General features: G+C 38.8%; 1 long non-coding RNA gene across 1 annotated transcript in view; it reads left to right on the top strand.

Moving 5' to 3' along the window:
* The first annotated feature begins 1176 nt into the window (after positions 1–1176).
* LOC122430566 overlaps positions 1177–6218 on the top strand; it is a 12990-nt gene continuing 7948 nt past the window's right edge. The window contains exon 1 of the long non-coding RNA XR_006266349.1: positions 1177–1282. This is a non-coding gene — a long non-coding RNA (uncharacterized LOC122430566). The remainder of the gene's footprint in view (positions 1283–6218) is intronic.

Consider the following 6218-nt stretch of genomic DNA (forward strand, 5'->3'; position numbering starts at 1 on the left):
TACTGAATTCTCTTAACTTTTACTTGTCTGAAAAGCTTTTTAATTCTCCATCATTTTTGAATGATATCCTTGTTTGTAGATTTTTCCCTTTCAGTATTTTAAATATATCCTGCCATTCCTTTCTGGCCTGCAGAATTTCTGCTGAAAGATCAGCTGTTACGTATATGGGGTTTCTTCTGTATGGTATTTGTTGCTTCTCCCTTGTTGCTTTTAATATTCTTTCTTTGTGTTTAGTCTTTGTTAATTTGATTAGTAAGTGCCTTGGTGTTTCTCCTTAGGTTTCTCCTGTATGGGACTCTTTGTGCCTCTTGGACTTGATTGACTTTCCTTTTCCATGTTGTGGAAAATTTCAACTATAATCTCTTCAAAAATTTTCTCATATCCTTTCTTTTTCTCTTCTTCTTCTGGGACCCCTATAATTCAAATGTTGGTGTGTCTGATATTGTCCCAGAAGTCTCTGAGACTATCCTCAGTTATTTTCATTCTTTTTACTTTATTCTGCTCTTCAGAAGTTATGTCCACCATTTTATCTTCCACTTCACTTATTTGTTCTGCTTCAGATACTCTGCTATCGATTTCTTCAAGAGTATTTTTAATTTTGGTAATTGTGATGTTTTTCTCTGTATGTTCATTCTTTAATTTTTCTAGGTCTTTCTTAATTGATTCTTGCATTTTCCCCATTTTGTTTTCAAGGTTTTTGATCATCTTTACTATCATTTTTCTGAATTCTTTTTCAGGTAATTTGCCTATTTCCTCTTCATTTATTTGGACTTCTGTGCTTCTAATTTGTTCCTTCATTTGTTCAGTATTTCTATGCCTTTTCATTTTTTTTTTTAACTTATAGTGTTTGAGGTCTCCTTTTCCCAGGCTTCAGCATTGAATTCTTTCTTCCTTTTAGTTTCTGCCCTCCTAATGCTGGTCCAGTGGTTTGTGTAAGCTTCATATAGGGTGAGATTTGTGCTGAGTTTTTTGTTTGTTTCTTTGTTTTTCCTTTAATGGGCAAGGCTGAGTTAGGTGGTAATACTGTCTGCTGATGATTGGGTTTGTATTTTTCTTTTGTTTGTTGTTTAGTTGAGGCGTTCTGCACAGGGTGCTACTGGTGGTTGGGTGATGCCGGCTGGGTCTTGTATTCAAGTGGTGTCTGTGTGTGAGTTCCCACAACATGATATTCCCTAGGGTTAGTTCTCTGGTAGTCTAGGACCTTGGAGTCAGTGCTCCCACTCCAAAGGCTTAGGGCTTGATCTCTGGTCAGGAACAAAGTTTCCAGAAGTGGTTTGTTATGGTGTTAAGTGAAATTAAAACAAATACTCAAAAATGAGAAACCAAAGATTAACCCCAAATGGCAGTTTCAAAATCAGGCAAATAATAATTAAAATAATGGAATATACATATAAACACTGATACGCAAAGTCAAAATAGTCCAACAAAAATAAAATATGGTAGATTGACCTGGCAAACAAAGGAAATCAAAAATTATATTTACCAGTTAAGAGCAAAACTAACTGAAGCACAAACTGGAAAACAAAACTAAAGCAAGGTGCCATGTGGGGAATAAAGCAATGAAAACAAAACTAACAAATATGTTGAGAGGAAGGAAAGAAAGAAAGAATAGATATGCACAGTTAAATAGAGGTAGATGAATAAGATTTATATAAAGATTAACTGCAAGGGGAAAAGAGCAGTAAGAAAAGCAAACAAAGAAATAAATGTAGAAATAATATAATAGGTTTATAAAAATTAAAACTATAAAAAAGAGAAAAGAAAAAAAAAAAAGGCAGAAGAAAGAAAAAAAGAAAAAAAAAAAAAAAGGAAAACTCCACAGAAATGCAAAGGCCCAACATAGAAGCAGAGGTTTATACCAACAATAAAAAATGTGACTGAGGAAAAATAAAATCTCAAAAGCTTAATTAGATTTCTACTGCCAATAAAATCGACAACTGCAACAGAGTGGAGCAAAAAGAGAAAAAAAAAAGGGAAAAAATCTACAGAACAAGTCAAAGCATAAGAATAATAAATGTTTTTCTTGAGTCACTGCCGTCAGGGTCCTTTCTCTCCCTGGGAGTCATAGTCCACCTCACCTCCCTAGGATGCCCTCCAACACTGTACTGATCTCTGGACCTGCTGTGGGGGCAGCTCAGATTCTAATCTGGTCCTATTCCTGTGTGTCCTTGCCTCCAATGTCCACAGCCATCAGAACTAGTGCACCTTCTTCTGTGGGAGCTCTCAATGTCCTTTTATATATTCCATGGACACAGAGTCTGCCTAGTTGATCGTGTGGATCTAATCTGCAGCTTAAACAGCTGGTGGGAAGGTTTGGGGTCTTCTTCCTTAGCCACATTGCCCCTGGGTTTGAATTGTGGTTTTATTTCCACCTTTGCATGTGGATCGTCCCCTGGGGTTTGCTCCTGAGGCTGCCCTGGTATACTTGGGTTGCCCCTGTGAGGGTCAGGTGTGAAGGTGGTTCAGTTGCTTGGATTGCAGGGGTTCTGGCAATGTCAGGTACTCAGAGGAGTTGGCAGCTAGGGTAGCAGGAAATATAGTGCTCTAGATGGGTATGGTGACCTGTATTGGCCAATAAACTCCAGTATTGTTGCCTGGAGAACTCCCCTGACAGAGAAGCTTAGCAGGCCACAGTCTACAGGGTTGCAAAGAGTTGAACATGACCGAAGTAACCCTGCACGCAGAGATAAAGACTTTTTAACCTGTGGCAGCTCTGCCCCAGTGAGAGTTGAGCATGAAGGTGGCGCAGCTGCTTGGCTTGTGGGGACCCTGGTGGTGTTAAGTGTGCAGGGAAACGGACTGCTTCCACCGCAGGCATTATGGCCCTATCAGTCTTTTTTAGAGCCTCTTGTAGCTGCGATCTGAAAGCCTCTTTGGCCAGTCTTTCTCCATAGCTCTGCCTATTCATGCACTTGGATGGCTCCCTTACCTGGGGTCTTTTTCTGTTGTTCAGTGCATTAGGCACATAGAAGGGCCCCCATGGCTGGGGTCCTCCTCTATAGATCAGCACGTCAGGCACTTAAAGGGGCACTTGGGGTGGGGTCCTACTCTGTAGTTCAGTATGTCAGGCGTTTGATGGGCCAACCTCTCTATTGTTCAGCTGCTGGTGCTGGCTGTGTGGGGAGAGAGAGGCTATGGTGATCGCTCCACCCCCTACACATGACTCAAGAGTATTGCCTTGCTCCCATGCCTGCCCGGCTCTCCTCCACAGGCATTTCCCACCACAATCTCCTCCCTCACATCCCCTCCATCCATCTCTCCACTGTCCACAGTAGCCCTCACCCTGGGAGTGTTCCACAGTTCCTAAACTCCCAGCTCCCAGCTGCTGCACCTTCCAGGGAACCTGAGTCCCTGTCCACGATATGTATGGCTATGGCAAGGACTATCTGATTCTCATTCCATTTAGGCTGCCAAAGATCAGCTGTTTCACTCTCAGCCTTAAATGTTTTTCCTCTGACTCAGACAATTGCCCTGATGTGGGGATTGGACCCCTGCTTCAGTTCCCCAACCCACTGAGGGCAAGTCCAATCCTAATAACACTCCTGTTTTTCCCCCTAGTTCCTTGTCCTACTGAATTTTGTGTGGTTCTATATATTCTTTTCTACTAGTCAGGTACTCCTATCCACTCTCAACTGATGTTCTGCTTGCACTTCTGTGTCTGAAGGTGTATCCCTGATGTATCTGTGGAGAGAGATGTACTCCATATCCACTTACTCCTCAACCATCTTGTTCTCTCAAATTGATGCTTTTCAACTGGGGTGTTGGAAAAGACTCTTGAGAGTTTCAAGAGTCAAACCAGTTAATCCTAAAGGAAATCAGTCCTGAATATTCATTGGAAAAACTGATGCTGAAGCTGAAACTCCAATACTTTGGCCACCTGATGTGAAAAACTTGACTCATTGGAAAAGACCCTAATTCTGGGAAAGATTGAAGGCAGGAGGAGAAGGGGATGACAGAGGATGATATGGTTGCATAGCATCACCAACTCAATGGACATGAGTTTGAGTAAGCTCCGGGAATTAGTGATGGACAAGGAAGCCTGGTTTGCTGCAGTCCATGGGGTCGCAAAGAGTCAGACACAACTGAGTGACTGAACTGAATAGAATCTGGGTGATATAATTAGAAAGAAATGGGTCTTCACTTGTGCATGGGAAGCCAAGTCTACAAATGACTGGTCACTCAATATAAAAATCTTGGCTACAACAAGTAAACAACATAAAGGGTGGGTGTTGACTCCAAGGAAGTAACTGCTAATGCACTTAAAGAACTAAGAAAATTATATCTTCTTTTGTTGTTCAATCAACACATCAAATATCAGAACTATGTCTCAGATATAATCTAACTTATTACATTTAAAGGTTGTTTGCAGTACTTGCAATTCTTATTAACCAGTGGGCTTCAATTTTGTCTACCATATTTGTCATTGATTTTCATAGTGTTTCCTAGGAACATGACATTTAAAAGAAACTTGGTCTCAAAGGGTAATCAATACCATATCCTTCTGACTGGCCTTGGTTACATACACACATTTGCTAACTAGACCTCTTTCGCCAAATGGAAACATCACATTCAGGAATATTCTGAGGTTATTTTCCCAACTAGTTTGGCATTTCTCCACGGCAATTATTTACTCTAAACTCATCACATAACCATTGCACGATGGGCAAAGAGTCTGCCTTTCACCTACAATCAAACATGCTTAAGAATAAAAGTTATTAACTGAGGATAAAAATATGAAAACCCAACAAAACATGCACTTAAGATTTTAAAAATTATCTGTTCCAAATGGCTCTGCCAAAAAGAAAAGAAAAAAAACTTTAAAGCATAATGTTTGACAACAGTTTCAGGCTATTTTTCTATTGTGAACACGCCTGCCTTTCATTATCTCCACAGGTTCAAGGAAGACAAATGTTAATGAACAGAATTACTAAAATAGCTTCCTAATTGCCCTTGAGTGCAGACCACATTTAACAAAATGTGTCATTTTTCTGATCTATTTCTGCCTCCATGTATAGCGAAATGACAGAAGAGGAGTTGAAAATGTCTCCGTATTCTCTAGAGAAAATATCTTAGATTTAAAGGACATAAAATAGAGATTTAACTGCTAATCAAGAATATAAGCTACAATCTTCATGGCTCCAAAACTTAATGGCAAGCTTTCATCATCTCCCCAGGGCTTTAAAATGATCAATACTTATCTAATGCGTATAGCCATAAATTGGATTATTCAGTTCTAAAAAGATGTGATAATATTTCTCAAACATTATTTTGCAGCCATTTCTTCAAAATTATGATCTTCTACAGAATAACTTGCTACAAAGAAAACAATAATAACTATAATGTTATTTATGTGAGATAAATAACCACTGTGTTTGAAAAATTAGAAAATATAGCCAAAAGAACTGGCTGTTTTATTTTCTTACCTCATATATTTAAATCTTAATAAAATTCTGAGGTGATGCTTAAAATTTGTCAATTTTTTTTTAATTAAATGACCTAAAGCCTAAGAATAAGACACAGATAGTCTTTGCAGTTTTCTTACTTTTTAATAATGATTCTTAAGTGCCTTAAAAGTTGGTTCCCATAACCTATGTTTTCTTTGACTTAAAGGCACAAAAGTTAAAAGTAGCTTTTCCTCAGGTCCTCCCCAAAATTGGTCAAAGATCCAGGCAATAATGGTCATCATAGGTAAGGTTGCCTGGCAACCAAGCCTGCCCACCATCTGGAGCTGTCTGAGTGCATCAGTTCTGATAACAACTTAACACAGATCAATCATTAATACAGAAAATAAAGACAAAAAGAGAACATGCTAGTGGAGCACCCCATGAGTAAATTGTTTGAAAGTTTTAAAAAGAAAAATTTCTGCAAGATTTTTCTCCCTCTATTTATTTCTGCAAGATTTTTCTCCCTCTATTTTTTCCTTTGTGTAAACACATTTGCAGAAAGATATTAAGAGAAAGAACTTATTATTGATCTACTCCATAGGCATCTCCTGTGCAAAGGAACACTTTTTGGTCTATTTATACTTTGCATCACCTTCGAAATTTTGAGGGTGATAAATTTGGTTCTTTTCAATGAAGTTATTCTTTATTTTGGGCTTCTCTGAAGCCCAGTTAGCATATTAAAAAGCAGAGACATTACTTTGCCAACAAAGGTCCATCTAGTCAAGGCTATGGTTTTTCCAGTAGTCATGTATGGATGTGAGAGTTGGACTATAA

The sequence above is a fragment of the Cervus canadensis genome, chromosome 29 (assembly GCF_019320065.1).
Source record: "Cervus canadensis isolate Bull #8, Minnesota chromosome 29, ASM1932006v1, whole genome shotgun sequence".
In the NCBI taxonomy this organism is placed as follows: domain Eukaryota; kingdom Metazoa; phylum Chordata; class Mammalia; order Artiodactyla; family Cervidae; genus Cervus; species Cervus canadensis.